This window comes from Centrocercus urophasianus, unplaced genomic scaffold (assembly GCF_019232065.1).
Source record: "Centrocercus urophasianus isolate 14NV4802_14NV808 unplaced genomic scaffold, USGS_Curo_1.0 seq_15, whole genome shotgun sequence".
Lineage (NCBI taxonomy): Eukaryota > Metazoa > Chordata > Aves > Galliformes > Phasianidae > Centrocercus > Centrocercus urophasianus.
In genome coordinates this window covers 6,264,654-6,283,685 of record NW_024884697.1, presented here as the reverse complement: position 1 = coordinate 6,283,685, position 19,032 = coordinate 6,264,654, and the positions used below count along the sequence as shown (strand labels likewise).

At 43.4% G+C, this 19,032-nt stretch overlaps 1 protein-coding gene and 1 long non-coding RNA gene across 2 annotated transcripts in view; one reads left to right on the top strand and one right to left on the bottom strand.

The window, feature by feature from the left end:
- Positions 1–5,953: 5,953 nt before the first annotated feature.
- FAM107B (family with sequence similarity 107 member B) overlaps positions 5,954–19,032 on the top strand; it is a 118,942-nt gene continuing 105,863 nt past the window's right edge. Inside the window, exon 1 of the mRNA XM_042815367.1 lies at positions 5,954–6,041. The gene's annotated coding sequence lies outside the window, so the exon portion shown is untranslated. The remainder of the gene's footprint in view (positions 6,042–19,032) is intronic.
- Positions 7,741–14,091, bottom strand: LOC122158610. The gene is made up of 3 exons (XR_006168267.1): positions 14,051–14,091; positions 12,892–13,059; positions 7,741–7,906 (listed from the first exon to the last, which is right to left on the bottom strand). It is a non-coding gene; the product is annotated as an uncharacterized LOC122158610 (long non-coding RNA).

Here is a 19,032-nt window from a genome sequence, read left to right as displayed (position 1 = left end):
CCATCATCCACGTGCCAAAGGTGAGTTCTCTAGAAGTTACTGTGCAGCAAGGTAAGAGAATTGGCTCTCTTTAACAAAGTATAAAAAGGGAGAAAAATCCATAGAAGTATTTATCGTGTATTGACTGGAATGTAGTCAAGATGGGTTGTTCTTACTCGAATAATACAATATGACAGATACTGCTTTCCTGTGCTATTATCAGAAGCTCCGTGGAATGTTTGTAATAATACCAGGCATTTTCACAGTGCTTCTCATTCACAAGCTTCTTCCTATCTTTTATTGATTCTCACTTGTTTTGGATCTGATCCAAAATCCCCTGACAGGAACAGGCATTTTTTTCCATTGACTCGAGTGAATGCTGCATTTTTGTGTCTTCAGCCGGGTGTCTCAAAACTGTAACATTAGTGGTTGGAGAACCTTGGTTTTCCATCTTTTATTTAACTTGGATGTGCTTGAAGGCAGCAGTAAAGTTTTGATTACAGCTTTGGTGAATTCAGTATATTCTTGCCTGAGTGAGTAGATCACAAAGTTGAATACTTTGCCACTGATACCATTAAAATAATGAATACAGATAGGCAAATAAAGCTGTTCTCATTTTCTCTTCGTTAGGTAACTGGAGAACATGTGCTTTTTTTTTTTTTTCCCACTGATAAAGAAGGAAGAATAGAAGCCACATGTGTGACTCAACGGTTTTATACTACAGCTTTTATTTTACTAGTTCATTTCTCTAGCGAGTTCCCTGCCAGATCACGTATATAGATGGTCTCTCTGATTCTCTTTCACTATCAAATAATCATTGCTTGGCAAAGATCCTGACCTTGTGGGAGAAGTGTTTGAAAATGATTTAATATGAAATATAGCTGCTGGGATTTATAGAATTAGAAGAACCAAGAGAGCTACTGAGTTTTCAGTTGGGTTATGCTAGTGTTGCCAGAACCCCAGCTCTGTAGACCACTATTTCAGGCTCCTTCCAACCAGCATTTCTGAGATCCTGATGTATTGGTGCTTGTGTGCTGCTCACACACACGCGGAAATAGGATCGGACTCCTTTCTGTTACTGAGACAGCAACACAGATGGTGCTTTTGGCCTAATAACACTTCTGTGACAATTTCTCCCCTCCTTCTGCTCTGACCTGCTGGAGAAGTTAAAAACAGTAAAGAGCATGGAACCAGGAGTTGGACTCAAAGCTCCTTGTGGATCCCTTTCAACTCAGATTATTTTGTGATTCTATGATTCTATGAAACAACACCCAAACCTCGCTAAAAGAGCCAGTGAAGCCCAATGGGAAAGACAGATTTCCTTCCCTCTTGACACTGCTGAACTTCCCTTTATATCTCAGTTTCTCAAGCTATACAATGGGCAAGATTTGTCTTCTTTCCCACAAAATCATACTGAAACGTTTACATTAAAATAACTTCTAACTGCTAGGTGACAAAAAGCAAACATGCTATATCAACACCAGAATCTCACAGTGCTGTTCAAGACACCTTTAATTCATGATCTCGCAAAAAAAAATTAAACAAAAGTTGAAGTCACATCAAGAAAAATGCATATGCTGACTTGTCTCTTTTGTTTCTGAACTGAAATCAGCAAGGGACTGAGGACTAATATACTGAGGACTTCCAGTACCAAGAGTTGTGCTACCTACCTTTCAGCATAACCCTTTTCAAGCAGAGAATCAGTTTGTTTTTAACTAATAGCAGCATAAAATTTCTACTCTGAGCACATAATGCACTAATTAACAAGTTCTTCCAGCTGACCCTCCCCACCGGGACATGTAGTCACACATTTCGTAATACAATGGAGTTGCATGCATGTAACCAAATCCAAAATTTGATCAATTATTCTCTTTATGTGAAGACTGCACCTGCTCCAGATGGAGCCAACCTTAAATCCAGTATATACACGATTCCAACAAAAATTAGATTTGGGTATAATTACTGAAGAGATTGAGTTAGACGTGTTTCATGACAAATTCCTGTGGCAGTAATGTGCTTGAAAATATCTGACCATCATTTTAACGTTTGCAGATTGCCTTGGTAATAAGGCATGATTAAAAGTCAATGAAGTTCTTCACATCTAGCATCTTCTCCTGTCTCTGACATGTAAGGAATTAATTCTTCTGTTTCCTGCCCTATCTGGAAGGTCTTTATCTACCATTACAAGGCCATAAATCAGAGCTGCCAGAACTACACACTGAAACTTGCTTGCTTAGTTTTTTACCACAGCTACATCAAAAAAATTCCTGTAGTTTGTTTCCAAGTCCAATTTTAGCTACTGGTAAACTCAAGGGTGGAAACTAAGGAGAAAGCCCTATTATGCTGAACCAACAACTGTGACTCCAATAAATGTTTCATGTCAACAAAAGCATATTAGTGATTGCTTTGTAACTAGTGATGGCATTCACCTGACTAGAACACTACTGACCTCCAGAGTTCAGCTTCTTTTTTTCCAAACCAAAAGAAACTAAAAAATCTTCCAATGCATCATGGAGTAGTCTCAGCCCTTTCAAGCTGTTTGGGACTCCAGAAACATCGGATCTGTGACCTCAAATGAGAGATCCTGGGAGGGATACATCTGATGAAGCAAACTATACTTCCCACTGTACCCAGGGAGTCTCACTGAAGTCAATTCTCTCACCTATGTTTTTCTACATAAAGTGTCAGTCATGCCTCTAGGGTAGGTAGACATCATTAGAGGACCTTATGGTTACTTCCAAAACTTGACTGTGTAACTATGTCTCTTTTTCACTTGCACCATTTTTGTTACCTAGGTTAGCTTCTTTGCTTGAGAACCTCAAGAGTCATTTGATCCAATGAAGCTCATTTTTGAGCCTCTGAAAGACTAGATTTTGGATCAGAACTGGTCTGAGTAGCAGGATAATGAGATAATGATGTCAGGCTCCCAAATGCACAGCTGTCAAGGAAAATGAAAAGAAACCTCATAAATATTTCTTCACACAAAGAAGAAGATAAATTTCTGTTATCATCCCATTTCATTCTGTGACTCTTTCTCTGGACAGTGTAGCCACAGTTCACTTCTAAGAGCTTTAAGTAATGCATTGCATCAATCAAGCTTGATTCCACTTGCTTGGCAGTTTGCACAACTATTTGTACCTGCACAGATCAACAGTAAAATAGAGCCTGATCACAATTTACACATATTTACAGCACATATTTACAGCAGAGGAAAGTGCTTATTGCATGGAGATAAAGCACTGCAAGAGATGAGGATTGTTGAGAAGGAGTATACATACCAGAGGCTGCCTAAGTAAAGCCCATAGGTGAATTCCATAAAAACATGGAAAATATGAATGGTTGGTTAAAAACTCACTCGTACCTGACTCATACCTGTGACTTGGTAGAACCAGCTCCTAGAAATGCTGTTCTTGGGAGGCTATGGGCCAAGTTCCAAGCACTGCTAATGGGAAAATGGGCACAAGTGTTGGTGTTCAGCCTCCCTGGGTGCAGGATGGTCCTGCAGGACCACAGTGTCCGACTGCTGAGGAATGTGTCCTAAGTGCAGTCTCTCAAATTTTGAAAGTGGTGAAGTATTTTGATTTCTAATTAACAGCTAATGATTGGCAGAAGAGAAGCAGCATTACTTGGTGACCAGTGGCTAGTTGATACTGAGCTGTATGCTTACCTCTGTGAAGGTTTCCCTCCTTCAGCAGAAGAATCACAGAATCGTAGAGGTTGGAAGGGACCTCCAGAGATCATCGAGTCCAACCCCCCTGCCAAAGCAGGTTCCCTACACCAGGTTGCACAGGTAGGCATCCAGGCAGGTCTTGAACATCTCCAGAGAAGGAGACTCCACCACCCCCCTGGGCAGCCTGTTCCAGTGCTCCGTCACCTCACTGTACAGAAGTTCTTGTGCATTTGTGCAGAACTTCTTATGCTGCAGTTTCTGGCCGTTTCCCCTCTTCCTGTCTCCGCTCACTGCTGAAAACAGTCTGGACTTGCCACTCTGCCCCCAAGAATATTAATATCATTTTATCATGGACATTACATGAGGACAGTCTTTTCTCCAGTTCAACATGTAAAATCTACCTTCATGTTCTCCACACATACTCTGATGCAAATTTGCTTTCATTCAAGCAAATGAAATTGAGAGGGTAAATCCCATGCCTTTAAAACTCTCAGACTGGGCACTCAGCTATGCACTCTGCTTGCCAGAGGAACATTAACACCCTTGCCTTCCCCAGTATTTTCAGGAGCTTAGCACCTCAAAGAATGTTGCCATGTACTTTAATGATGCTTATATTTTAACGCTTAGACAAATTAAGCTGGGAATTTATGACCCTGGTGACTTGGCCAGAGCCCTCCAAGAAGCCTGAGAAAGTCATTGGACTGGATTCAGTTTTGTGACTGATTCCTTGTGCTTTACCACCAAAACCTCTCTTACTAGCAAACAGCACTGTAATGTTTTCCTTTCTTCTCTTCCTCTCAATCTTGATTCTTTAGCTCCAGTGTCTGGGAAGAGTGTGTGTGGGCTTGGAATTCTTCACTCTGAATATAAACAACACCTAAATGAAACCAGACTTTCTCATTACATTTTTTCTTTGCTCTTCACTACCACATAAATGCAGAGGTAATGGCATTGTGCAGCACAGAGCCTTTCATCCTGGCCAACATACAACTTGATTACTTCCATGGTTAGAGCATACACAAAATCCATCCTGCTAATAGAAACAAGTTCTAATCAGAAGGACTCTGAGTTGGTACATCTCTGCACCACTACCCCTCTCCTGCCTGCAGGATGCTCCATTCTGCCAACCTCCCTTTATCTTTCACAGGAAATTGCTATTCCAGATGTGACTGACCAAAATGGTGCAGTTTACTCTATTTGACATTAAAAAAAAAAATCTCTCTTTTTTTTTTTTTTTCTCCTTTCTCTATATCTGGTTCCTGCCCCCTCATTTCTCAGCTTCCATCGGCTGGGTTATTTCTGCAGAGGAGTCATGCAGCTTTCAGCTGCTGTTCTGTGAGAGCTCCTGCGTACTGGAGTGATGAGAGACAGCCTAAGAGCTTCCTTCATGCCCCCTCTCACCCTGAAACCTATTCCAGCAGCTCTCGGTAGTAATGAGCCTCCTGTGTGCCAGCAATAATAACAGGAATAGCAAAGATTTCAGGGAGATCTTAGAAGTCACAAGAGCCTCATTCAAAGGGGATTAAGGAGCAGAATTTGTGAAGTTTCATGAAAAGTACTCCAGAAAACAAGGCAAGGTAACATGAGCGCTTTCAAACTTCCTTGAGGAAATTGGAGACCACATGAAACTTGACAGGTTTTGGGTTTCATCACAGGCACAGGGTCACTGAAGAGTTCATACCCCTTCTCCTCTCAGGGTGAGCAGGGGGGTCCTGGGATGATACAATGGAAATAAATACATCTCATTAGCATTGCTTTTGCTTTTACGGAGTTTAGCACCTGCAGAATTTATATTGCTTGGCATTGGTAGGTTTTCATAGCCCATTTGTATGTGGTCCCTAGCCTTGCTTTGAATACACACGGGTTTTACATCAGCATTCCCTTTCATCCTGCACCCCAGTAAATTAAAGGGTGTTAGCGGCTCTTGGAGAGGAGATAAGATGCAGTTTGAATCAATGGAGTAATTACAGAAGAATATGATACTAATGGAGCTGATTTGAATGCGTATCTAAGGATGAATGCTATGGCTCTATGCCCAGACAGTGCACACTTTCCTCATGATGAGTTATTTATGACTTGACACATCGTTGCTCAGCTGTTTTGTGGCTCAGCAGCATTTGTGTCACTGATAAAGCAAACTCTGTCAATACTGTGTGTTCTTACTGATCCAGGCTTGGCTGCTAAGCAGCCTTCCCCTTTGCTGAAACTACAACCACTCCTCCCTGGCAGCAAGAGGAAGAGACAAGTTGACACTTGAGGGGGAGGGCATCCTGCTTTAGTAAAGAAGAAGAGCTGAGCTCAGGATGCATAAACGAGTACATGGCTTCCCAGGGACCATGTAAGAGTTTAGGACCATGCAAGTCTTGACTGCTGTCTCCATCAGAGAGCTGAGGTAAGATAAACCTAGCCAGGGAGACTAGACACACGCTAAGCTTGCACAGGAGCCTGGGTATCTACTTCCTACCACAAGGCTGTTTGTCCCCTATCAACCTTGGCAGCCTTCTGCTCCAGGTTCTTACGGCAGCTGAGCACAGAAGATTAACAAGATCCTAGCTCAGTTTTAATTGCCTCTTGGGACCAGTGTTTTCACTGAGCCTCCTCTGCACTGTATTGGTTTTGTGTTCATTTCAGGAGCCCAAGAGCTTGTCTCTAAAGAGCCTGATCCAGCAACAAACTGCTCATCAGCCCTTCAGGAGTCACTTTGTAGACTGTAGGACCTTAGTAGTGGGACACTGGCACAGGCAACTCAGAGAAGCTGTGGATGCCCCATCGCTGAGGTGATCAAGGCCAGATTGGATGGGACCCTGGGCAACCTGATCTGGTTAGGGGTACCCAGCCCACAGCAAGGGTTGAAACTGGATGGGCTTTATAAAGTCCCTTTCAACTTGAGCATTCCGTGCCTCTGATATGACTCTATGAACTTTGCATATAAAAAAAGACCAAGCTTTCTGTGAACATGATTGTGCATTGACCCAAAGTGTTCAATAAATTCAGAATGTAACAGATAATCTACTATGTGTATCATTAAAGATACATAATTGTATCCAGATATAGCAGACTGTACCAGGCTCTGAGCAACCCGATCTAGCTGTGGACATCCTTTCATTGCAGGAGGGTTGGACTAGCTGACCTTTAAAGGTCCTTTTCAGCTCAAATGATTCTATGATTCTATGACATTTTTGAGACCTTCTGAGACTGTGCCTTGTGGCATCAAATGTTTCTGACATGAAAATGCTTTCACTTCTGCTTTTCTTGTTTGTCCTGTAGCTATAGGTTAAGAACTATACCACCTAAAAGTACTATACTTAACATACCAGGGCTAGGTGATAACACAAAGCATATACGAATGGCAATAGCTTGACAGCAACTCACCAATGATGCGAGCATTCAACCTCCCTCCAAACAATATGTCTAAATAGTGATGTTTACGAAAGTCTTAATGGAAGCATTATCACTGCAGAATAAGTGTGCCAACAGTGGCAAATATAAACAAATGTTTTGGGCCATTAGTTCCTCTAATGAAACAACTAGGCACAGCTGGACCTAAGTGGTTGATGAGGTAGGTTCATCCCAAGAGGCTTTGTCATTGATTTCAGTGCCCGAGAATCAGACATAAAATGCTGTTTGGAATTCACAGGCCTCAGAAGGCTTCAGAATAGGCACAGGGAACTATTTTAGGTTAGGGATGCACACAAAGACTAAAATCCTTCCAGGAATAATAGCAGGTTCCTGTAATTTGGGCCCAGCTATGCATTTTGAATGTAGCCCTTTGCACCTTCTTGTCCAAATATAAGCAGCCACAGCTTTCCAGCTGCTCTGCTTGAATTAGTGCTTTTTTTGTAACTCTTTAATTAAGCAGGAAAATGCTGCAGCAATAGCAGAAGGGACCCTGAAACAACGCACCAACAAAATGTTGCCTTCTCTTGGAACAGCACATCCTTTTCACCTGTACACATCGATAGCTGCCTCTAGTCCTGACATTTTACAAGCTCTAAGAAGAGAAACTAAGCAAAGGTAAGAGAGTCCTATGAATTCACCATTCGTAGGAACCAACCCCATAAGTGTTTGGACATGTTCACCTTTTCTGGAAGTCTTCCTAGGCAGATCTTGTTCCAGTGTTAAGCCCAGCTCTTCCACTGCTTCCACTAACCTGTCTGAAAGCTCTTCTGTCTGCTGATATCCTCCTCTGTGGGCCTGCTTCCTTTTATAGGCCAAAGCTTCTTGGTTCCAGCTGCCTCTGCTGGGAAGTTATGTGGCCTTCAAAAGGTTAAAAGCAAATGTAAATATCGTACTGCAAAAATAGTTTCAGTTCTGCTTTCTCTATTGAACCTTAAAACCCAAGTGAACTTCAGTCCTTCCCGTAGCCTATTTCTCCACTCTCTGGGGTACATACACAAGATTTTTTTTATTCCAGTTTGTCTGCAATTATTCAATCAGACGTTCCACAGACATTTATCTCTTTGACAGAAGCATCTAATATTCATTGCGCTGATCCTGTTACATACAGCCTACACCCTTTGCAGTTTTTCTTAATTGTGGCATTTGCAAATGAATAATTAGAAACACAACAGCTACTACAAAAAGAAAGAACAGAAAATCACGCACACACACAAAAAACAGCAGAAGAGATTGTTCTTGTTTCAGCCAAATATAATAATGCATAATATTTGGAATGTTGCAGTCTCATAATTTCCAAGACAAGTCTGTTTCCACTGTGCAAGAATTCTGCAGTTTATCATCTAGCTTGCTCAACAGAAAAGCATGTGAAATGAAGTACTAAATCTTGAGATCCTTTCTGGTCTGAAATCGTGCACAGCTTCAGAGAGGAAGCAGCGGCAGTTCCTTCTTTTGTGAAGTTCAAACAATGAACTCAAGGAGTAAATGAAAATTATTTATCCTGGGCCATCGTCCACTGGCAGAAGATTAATGGTGTTGTCCCATGAGAAGAAGTGAGTCTTTTTGCATGTGACTGAGTGAAACAGAGTAGTATTTAAAGTACAGAAATGGCCACAAGTTGATACATGAGTAGATGCATAGTTGAGGTAGAAGGACAGGAGGAGAATACTCCTGTGCCCACAAAATCCCTTCTGAAAGCCTTGGTAACTGTTGAAACACCTCTTGACCATCTCTTGAAATACCCTTTGAAATATTCATTGCTGGAGACTGGTATTTCCAAGCACCTTTCTCTAGCTTAGAAATGTTGTGCAAAACAGTTTCACCTTGAAATTCCTCTCCTTCTCTTGGCTTTCACCTTGCCAAGGTTTATCCGGCCCAACCTCAACAGCTGAAGTCATCCACCATCACAGTGTGCTGGGACATTCCCTCAGGCTCTTTCCAAATACAGCTGGGCCTTTTCTCCCTGCTCAAATTAAGCTGTTCCAGCTCAGAAGTCTACAGTTCATATCCTTCAGTTCTGTGCTCCTGGCTGTGGACTGACCATGGTGGGCTGGGTCCCTCTTGCTCATGGTTTCTTGCAGATGGACTGAAAGCAACTGATTACTCCCCTAACCTCTTCTGTTACTTCCCTTAATCTCTGGATTGCTTTTTTTTTTTCTTTTCTCCTTGCATGATTTCAGTATTACTTGCTCCAGAGGGAATAATCATTGATAGAAATGTCCATGTCCAGGAATTCCTCTTTGGTTCCTGGTTGTGACTTGCTGGTGCTTTCTTTGGCCTTTTCTCATCAGGATGAAATCAAAGCTGCTTGTATGATGGGAAAGGACAGGAGAGGGCTTGTGTGCCTCAGGGCAGCTCTGTTCTCCCACCACACCACAGCTCATTCAGTAGAAGCTGGTACCTCTCAGAGCAAGACATAGCAGCTGCTCTGCCTTTCTTCTTATGTGGTCTGATGGTGACAGCTCAAGGAGGAATGGCTTTGAAGTAAAAGAGAGGAGATCTAGGCTAGATCTTAGGAATATTTTATTTTACTCAGAGGCAGTATTTCTGGAGAGCTTTCCTGTTTCCAGGCGGATTTGTCTTCTCCACAGGAGGATTTTCCCAGTGGGCTTCACTTGCACGTGTTGGGAAGAAAACTGACACAAGGAGATTTCTATTAAACCATTCTTGCAGCTCCCCAGGCTAGTGTAATTTAGCATTTTCTCAGAAATAATAGTAACACTTATATCATTTTTCATCATCATTAGTTTTGCTTGTGGAATTGCTTTGCAGAGAAACACCCTGGATACAAGTGCTGGTTGAATCCCATTGTGTTGGTTCCCTTCACCATCATTTTATTAACAAATGCTGCCAGCAACGGAGAGGGGCATGATTTTCCAGCAAAATCAGCAGAATCACATGTGCGGAGCATGGGATAATTTCTCAGTAAGATCTGCCTGGTTAGGTCTGAAACTCCAAGAGGGAGGAATGCGTGTATTCATATATAAAGGAGCATCTGGAGCCCAGCTTGCTTTAGTGCTGTTCCTAGGAGACTTATGCTGGGTGCTAGACAAAGCTATGATCATTTTTGTAGTTTGCACTGACGTTACAAAGCAGTGTCTCATTTAGCTCACATGGGCATGTAACGAGAGGAGCTATGCCAGGGCAAGGCATTAGAGGAATAAGTCTCCACAATCTAGCATAATGAGTTTATTTTCTAATGTAGTGCTTGAGATTTTAACCTAGCCTCTGCTCTCATACCTCCTGCAGTAGGTGGGTCTGGCCCCTTAGTCCTTTCCCACACACTTTGCTTTCCTCTTCCCTGAGCCTGCATTTCATCTTTTATTTCTTAATGTTGCTCTTTGAACTACCCTTGTTTCACAACAGCTGTAAAACCTAACCTTCCCTTCAAAATACTTTAGCAAAGCTATGTAATATGTAATGAGAAATACTAAGGGCAGATGTGGCACTGAGGTACATGGGTTAGTAGGCATGGTGGTGGTGGTGGGCTGATGGTTGGATTAGATGATCTTAGTGGTCTTTTCCAACCTTAATGATTCTATAATTCTATGTTATGCTTAATCAGGGCATCTGGAGTGCTAGGATTCCTGGTGTGCTGAGAGCCACCAGCTTGGCAAGGTGTGACTGGCAGTGCTGCTCCTTGGGATGCCACCAAAAGAGACCAAAAAAATGCATGTTCAGGACTGATGAGCTCCGGGAGGTGTTTTAGCGCGTGGCTCTAAGGTCAGTGGTAGTTGGCTTGACCATGATGATGGAGTGCTCTTGTAGGAAGGGAAGGGATGAGACAGAAATGCAGAGTAGTGCGAGCCTCCTAATTCAGTGGGAAGGCAAAGGTGGAACGGAAAGAGAAACTCCCTTATGCTAAAAAACTGCAAATGAGGCAGTGTGGGAGACGACCAAAACCAGTCCTGACTCTGCATCCTCTCCCAGTCCTTCCAAAGACGTTTGGACACAAGCAGCATGGAGACCTGAATATGTACTTTGAAATTTCAATTCTTTATTCACTCCTCCAAAGAAAAAGTATAAATCTTATCTGAAATTATTTCTGTTTTTAATAAAGATTTGTTTGTCAAACAAAACAAATGAACAAAAAAGCCAAGACAAAAAACTTTGATTAGCCCTGCTAAAATTATTAATAGTCATATGTACATCCATGAATTCTAATCCATAACACAGTTTCCAGCAGTATTATTGTTTGATACCAGTATGGATGTTTCAGGTCCCTTCCAACATTTCTTGTTTGTACCATAAAATGCAGTGTGGCACCTGCTAACCTCTAGAAACAGCCAATTGCAATGATGCTGGTGATTTTCTGTAAATGATTGGTTCAGAGGCTTTTAATGCATTTTGGACCTCAGTCATTATGGATTTCTGGAGATGGCAAAGGGTAATAAGATAATGGATATGTATTTTCCACTGCTGTGCTTCACTCATTTTGCCAGTCTCCTCTGTGCAGGTGGAACTGGAGGGCATGTATCCAAAACAGTTACACTGCACTTCAGTTTGTGCATGGTACAATGAGGAGCAGTTTAGCAGAGCTACCAAACCATGGCAGGAATTTGGCTTCACACAGGCTTTCTTAGAATCACAGAATCATTAAGTTTGGAAAAGTCTTCTAAGATTACCAGTCATCATCCCTTCACCACCATGCCTACAAACCCATGCCCATAAGTGCCACATCTGCATGTTGTTTAAGACTTCATACCTAAGGGGAGTGTGGTGAATGTGTTGATGTTCTGGGTCTTTCAGGAGGTGTGAGTAATCTAATATGTCAAGGTAAACTTTTTTCTTTTTAAGCAAGCAATTAGAGGTGAGCTACTTCACTTCCAATTTCACCTCTTTTTTATCCTTGTTCTTCAGTTGGCTTCCAAACAAATGGGGGATATTAGGGGAGGAAATGCAGGGATGTGATGCAGATATTCCTTTGCTGGGCATCATATCATAGCACATCTCATTATCAAAAGACTTAGGTAGCTCCACAACCTGATGCACTTCCAGGGCTGACTTAAGAGTACTGGAAATCTAGCTGTGACTTCAAAGGGCAATGTTTAGCTAACATTCCATTTCAGGCTGGCACAGAAACACAGAGAGGTTGTGTTTCTTGATGGAAGGACTTACACATTTATCACTTTGCACGCTACCAGGAGTGTTGGCTGGGGAAGGGCAGCAATGGAGATCTGGTTCCTTGCTTGCAGAAGTCATTAGCTTGCTGCCAGCCCCTTCTTGCTGAGAGAAGAAAATCGTGACTGCTTCCCCTCCAGATAGCTCACTTTCCTTTTCCCTTCCCCTTCTTTGTCATCCTTCCCAATAAGTAAAGGCATTTTCAACAATCAACCTCAACCCCAGCCACCCGGTGCCCCCATCCCATAGGATGCCCCTCACTGGGGTCATAGGAACTGCTCCAGTGCCCACCAACTGCTGCTCCTCTGATCTTGGTCCCCTTCAAGCCCTGCTGATTGCACACCCAAATTGCTACAGCTGGCTGCTTTGCTTCAGTATCCTATAATCAGAAAACACGCAATACAGAGCACTGCTGTAAGTTTTCAACCTTACTGAGAACCTCCTAAGCAGACCTTCCTTTTTACCTCACAGAGATTCTTTGCTAACTGCAAAAAAGTCTTCTTACGAGTCACTTTTCACTCTTCAAACATCAGTACTCCCAGGCATGCCTAAGGGTGATGGTTCTCCTCTGTGTCAGATCTGGAGATCTGACTAGGCTGTTGCACATTTATTATAAGCATTTGCTTTCTCCTGTTTTTGTACAGGCTCCTTGGTCAACCTAAACTTCTCAGAACAAAATATGCCATTGGTACACGTTTCAGGTTTGGTGGTGGCTCCTCACTTACCCTTCTCTCCAGAAGAGTCCTCAGGTGCAGAGTGCTTTTTCTCCCAACTTTGGATTACAGAAGGACACAGGGCTCAGCCTGGTCCCTGTGTAAAGTCCTGCTCTGTTCATTTGTCTTCTCTGCTCTTCACACCCCATATTCTCTGGCGCAGCATGGGTCTGAGGAGGTCTGAAGGTTTTGGAGAGAGGTGAATTATAGAATCATTAAGACAGAAAAAGACCGTTACAATCATCTAGAACAACTGTCAATACATCATCCACGCCCATCCACCATGTCCTTCAGTGAAGAGCTGTCTTACTGCAATAACCACCTCAGCTAGAGATGGCACTGCAAAAGAGCTTTGCACCACCCTGTGCATACACTGAGATTCATTGTGGTCATTGGCAATTGCTAAAATACCGGTTCTGTGCTCAAGTGAGTCACCTGAAGCTTCCTAACACTGAGTCTCATCAAGATATCCCAAGCAGATTGTCACAAACTTATAATATTTCCACATCCCTGGGGGGTAAAATGATTTATCTGCTGATGCGACCACATGCAGAACTAGAAATTACTGCCTGACTTCAGAATTTTGATGCAATAAAATGAAAGAACTCTAAAAGTAATCCGCATGACAAAATGGATAGCCTTTAAGGGCAGAAGGAATCCTTACCTCATCTAATCTAATCTTGCAGAGAGCAAATGAAAGGCTGCAATGAGGTCACCCCACAGCCTTCTTTTCTCCAGGCTGAACAAGCCCAACTCCCTCAGCCTGTCTTCATAGGGGAGGTGCTCCAGCCTTCTGATTACCTTTGTGGCCCTCCTCTGGACCCTCTCCAACAGCTCCCTGTATTTCTTGTACTGGGGGCTCCACACCTGGACACAGTACTCCAGATGGGGCTTCACAAGGGCAGAGTAGAGAGGGATAATCACCTCCCTGTCCCTGCTGGCCACCCCTCTTCTGATGGAGCCCAGGATACCATTTGCTTTATGAGCTGCAAGAGCGCACTGCTGGCTCATGTTAAGTTTTTCATTCACTGGTACCCCCAGGTCCTTCTCTGCAGGGCTGCTCTCAAGGACTGCTCCTTCCAGTCTGTATAAATGCCTGGGATTCCTCTGGCCCAAGTGCAAAACCTTGCACTTTGCTGTGTTAAACCTCATTAGGTTCACGTGTGCCCACCTTTCCAGCCTGTCGAGGTCCCTCTGAATGGCATCCCTTCCTTCCACCGTGTCAACCGCGCCACTCAGCTTGGTGTCATCAGCAAACTTGCTGAGGGTGCACTCGATTCCATCATCGATATCACTGATAAAATTGTTAAAGAGCACCAGTTATTACATTGAACTGCAAGGAGCTGAAAGCCATTTGTGCTTGGAAAGTAGCATATGTTTGACAGGAACGCAATTGCAGGTCCCCACCCCAAAGTAAGCCTTTGATATTGTGATGAAATGAGCTTTGTAAAATAGCAGCATGGTCTCCTCCTGTGAAGTAACAGATTAAATCTTGATCACCCTAATGTTGACTCAACTGTTAGCAGCCAAAATATTACTTGCTCAACACACTTACCTCAGTTATGATCTGCAGCAGGATGCTGTGGTTAGGGTGTCTCCAAAATAAAGTGGAGCATCACAATTTCCCCATTAAAAGAGAATTCTTCATCCTTACCAAAGGGCAAATTAGAAAATGGGCTTTCATGAATAGTTCAAACTAATTCAAATCTGCCCAAAGGGAAAACCCAGCTTGTCCTGTCCCATCTCATTCCAGCCCAGCCCTGGCTGTATGTTGCTGTCACCACCACAGTTGTGACTCCACACAGTGAGGCAGGTCAGCCTGTTAATCTGGCCGAAAAACAACCCAGCTCTCTTCCTCTCATGAACTGCCTGTATTTCTGCACACCAAAACCAAAGGTAGATTTCCTGGGGAAAGAAAAGAGGTGATAACCCTCTCTCCATTACTACCACCCAGTGTAACATGAATTTAATGAGTCATGCAATGCTAATGACTGTTCTCATTGCAGCTGTGTCCTCCTCCATCATGCACATTATAAGGGCTGTTCCTGCCTCTGAGGTTTCAATATATCCTCAGAGGCAGAGATGTCTTTCTCCAGATGCTATTTCTGTGGTCTGTATTTTTCCATGCTCCATGCTGCATTGCATGCTGTGCTCACCTGCACTTGCACAGAAGGGGTTGAAACAAATTACAGGGAAGGAACATGCTGCAAATGGGGGATGTGACAAAGCTCTTCTGTAGGGCTGTGCATGCTGTTTGCATCTTGTTAAAGCAGAATGTTTTTGGATCATATTTTTATCAACACCTCTGATGATTAAAGATGGAGGTTTTTTTTTTTCATTTTCCCAACTTGTGCCAGCAGAAAAGTGCAGCCTTTCTCACTTTGGTGCCAGGCATCCAGAGAGTCTAAGCCATTGTTGCTGCAGTTGCTCTTTCTCCATGCCCTGCACATGTCCCATCAGATTGCTCCCAGATAGTCACTGGGACTTTTCCACTTGACAAATCCCAGATGGAAATATGGGAGCCCTAATTCTGGGCCACCCAGAACTGTAGTGACAGGTCTACAGCAAAACAAAAGAGCAGACAGAATGCTTGAGGCCTGTTTGTGTCTACCATGAAGCTCTGGTTTATCAGAGGTAAGCAGTGGCCTGAACTGTACGGCACAGCATGGAAGCTTAATTCATAGCTTTTATGTTGAACACTGCTACAAAGAGCACTTTTCTGCAGTAAAATTGCATCAGTTCACGTTCCTGGAGAGGCTGAGACCTCTTCCACACACCTTTTATTGTTGTTCTGAATCCAACACAAAGCTGATTCAGATCAGGTTTTCCTCTGTTCAGAAAGCTTTACTGCAAGCTTTCTGTACGAATTTTTCACTAGACAATGCATTTATTGTCTGAATTGTTAAAGCTGTGCTGCTGATAAAGATCTCATCCCTCCTCCTCTGAAAGCTCTACCAAGGTTCAACGGAAACAAGAGCAAAGAGACCTCTGCCATTTTTCTCCTAGCTGGCCCATCCTATGGTTGGGGTTCCAGGAAATGGTTCAAGAGGGTCTTTCCAACTCAGCATACCCACATGCCACTGCTGTGTGCAGGGATTTGGTCTGCAAGGTCCCTCTCCGTCCCACCTCTGACCAATCACACAATGTCACTCATCTGTTCCTTCCAACACATAGGAAACTTTTTTTTACAAGACTGGCATCTCACTGATCTTTTGATGACTTACACCAATCTGGGCTTTCTCAGGCTCTGTAAAATCAGGGCAGTCTTCAAAATGGGAATGAGAGAAAAAGTTGGGGAAAGTAAACAATGGCATTAAAATTATATGCACCCAATCCTGTCTTCTTACTGCCATTTTCCAAGAATGCAAGAGTTTCTCCTGCACAGGTTGGGTGCCCACAGGCCTCAGCTCATCTCCTGCTTTTTGTCAACAGCAGAGAATTCACTTTTTCACTTTTTAGGGAAATGGGGACACTTACAGAAGTCGTTTTGGTTCCCAACTTTCACAAGGAGAACACAGCAGACTAGAAAAGGTTTTATGCATAACAAAATAATAGATTTAAAGCAAATCACCCTGAAGGCAAAAGCACAGGGACCTTCTTCTGAATGACTAATTTAAGGCCAATAAATTACTATACTTATTATTTTAATAGCCAAGTACCACTCATGAAAGAAAAACACTTGACTTGCAAAGACATTTCTCTCAAAGTTTTGAATTCGCATGACTAATTTGTTCTTTTGAGCAGACCAAATCAGACATACATCCGAGTCCAGTTTACAGCACACAACACTTTTTCCACAGTGCAGTTCAATCCCAGTGTTTTGGCACTGCTAGACAGTAATGATTGCAGAAGTGAAGATGAAGAATGACCAGAGTCTGCAGAATGCTCTTTACCCTGCAAGTCTGGTGACTCGCACAGACCAGACAGATGTATGTATTTCCCCTGCAGAGGTCACATATCTTTAGCTCGCAGACAGCTTGTGAGACGTAGAAGCTCTGAGATGAAAGTAACCGGAGACTTTTAAAGGTTGATTCTGGTATCTAGCTCTGATTTTCGTAGTATTTTAAGAATAGCACATCACTGGAAGCATCCCCTACCTCTAGACCTTGAACACAAAAACAATGCAGAAGAGTGTGGTAGGGCAGTGCAGTGACAGGGAGGACACTTGTAGTGATCCCCTGCTGCTCAGGTTTGGACCTTGGAAAGCTCCAAATGAGGTGTTCAAAGCCAAAGAGGTCGAGTGGGGCTGGGAGATATAAAGGCAGATTCAGTGCGCCCCAGGGCCAAAGAGAAGATACCTACAAGGGGATGGTTAGTTCTGAAGAGAGGAGAGATGAAGCACTGAAATAGTGAGAGGAGAGGGAGGCAAAGGTGTTTTTGTTAGAGTTTTACAGCCAACACCTCAGAACGCAGCACAGCAGGGGTGTTGTGTGACTGCCTGGGCAAAACTGCTGGGAACCCTGGAAAATAGGAAACTGTGGTGGTGTCTGTGCAGACAATGGGCTTGTACCTGGCACATTTGAAACATGATGCTGGGACTTGTAACCCACACAGGAGAGCTAGGAAGGCATGTTCACTCCCCATCCTTTGCTCTACTCTGGATAAACTTACTTGGGAAAGCCCAAAGGAGGTTTCTTATGGGTAGATGTGGCTGGAGGGCAGCATGCAAAGATCCAGAGGCACTGAACATCTCTGTCCCTTTCTGGCTCAGATTGCAGGACGCAGGCATTCTTCTCTGCCACCTCTGCTGCTGCCTGAGGAAGATCAGCTAAGTGTTACAAAGAGAAAAAAGCTAAGAAAGATCTCTCAACTGCTCCCCTGATGCACGGAAGCACAGTGATAGCTGCAAGCAACTTTAGTTTTTGCCTTCTGGAAAAGATCATTATGGGAAACGATAACATTCCTTCACAATTTTAAAGCCATCAGAAGGTACTGAAGGGGAAGGACAGTGCTGCAGAATACAAGTTTTTCTTTTGTCTTCTGATTGCCTAGAATCATATAATCATTAAGGTTGGAAAAGACATCTGAGATCATCCAGTCCAACTGCCAACCCATGCCCACCGTACCCACTAACCGTGTCCCTCAGTGCCACATCTGCCCTTTTCTTGAACACCTCCAAGGACAGTGACTCCACCACTTCCCTGGGCAGCCTGTGCCAATGCCTCGTCACTCTTCTGTGAAGAAATTTGTCCTAATGTCCAAACTGGGGAGATCCTCTAAGAAAAACAATCAAAAAGCAGGATTAGCAGCTAACTCATCTGCTCTTCACATGAATAGTTGTGTATGCGAGGTCCTGTAGCAGCTTAATTCTTGACAGTGGCAAAACTTCTGATTTAGCTTTTCTAACAGAAAACTGTGTTTTTTGGGATAAGCTACCCCAAATCACCTGTTGGGGGAAATGCATCTCTGAAACGTATCAGTCCCCAACCAAAGGGAGAAGTGAAATTTTGCTCCCCTCCACCCATTTCCTCCCCTTTAATAGCAATGTGAAGCACAGGAAGGAGAAGGAAGGCATTTTTTTGCCCTTAAAATAAACTCCAATTGAGAAATAAGAGAGAACCTCAGCTTTGTCACCACCTCTCTCTCCTGCCCGACCAGCTCTGCTCACAAAGACCATTCTTACCCAACACCAGTACTGCTAACCCAGGAAGTCTGTTCACTTGAGGGGGATGAAGGTGGTTTGTTGCCCATTGGCAGGGTATATTAGCAGGCTGTGGGGCTGTCCCTGTGTCATAAATCCCCCGTGCTTCCTTCATTGATTAGTAAGCACAGGAGTATCATGGTAGGAGACAGAACCAGTATCCCACCTTTCATTTCATGCCTGCAGCTGATACAAGTCTAAAAACTTTCACCCTACTTCCTGCAATAGGGCTGCACCAAAGGGAGCTTTTTAGAGAAAGCAGAGGTGGGAGCGGGTCCAGTGTGGCCATGGAACAGGTCAGGAAGCTCCTTGAAGGACAGTTCATCTCTGCAAATCTGGAGAATCTGTGCCAGGGTGTGAGAAGCCTGAGATCAGGCAGGTACAGCCCTGCTATGAGACCTTTCCTAGTTCTGGGTGTTCGGCTTTGACCACGGAAACCAGGAACTTCAGCTTTCTCAATCTTTATTGCAAAGCCCCTTGCAGGATTGCACAACTGCCTCATGGCTCAGTCA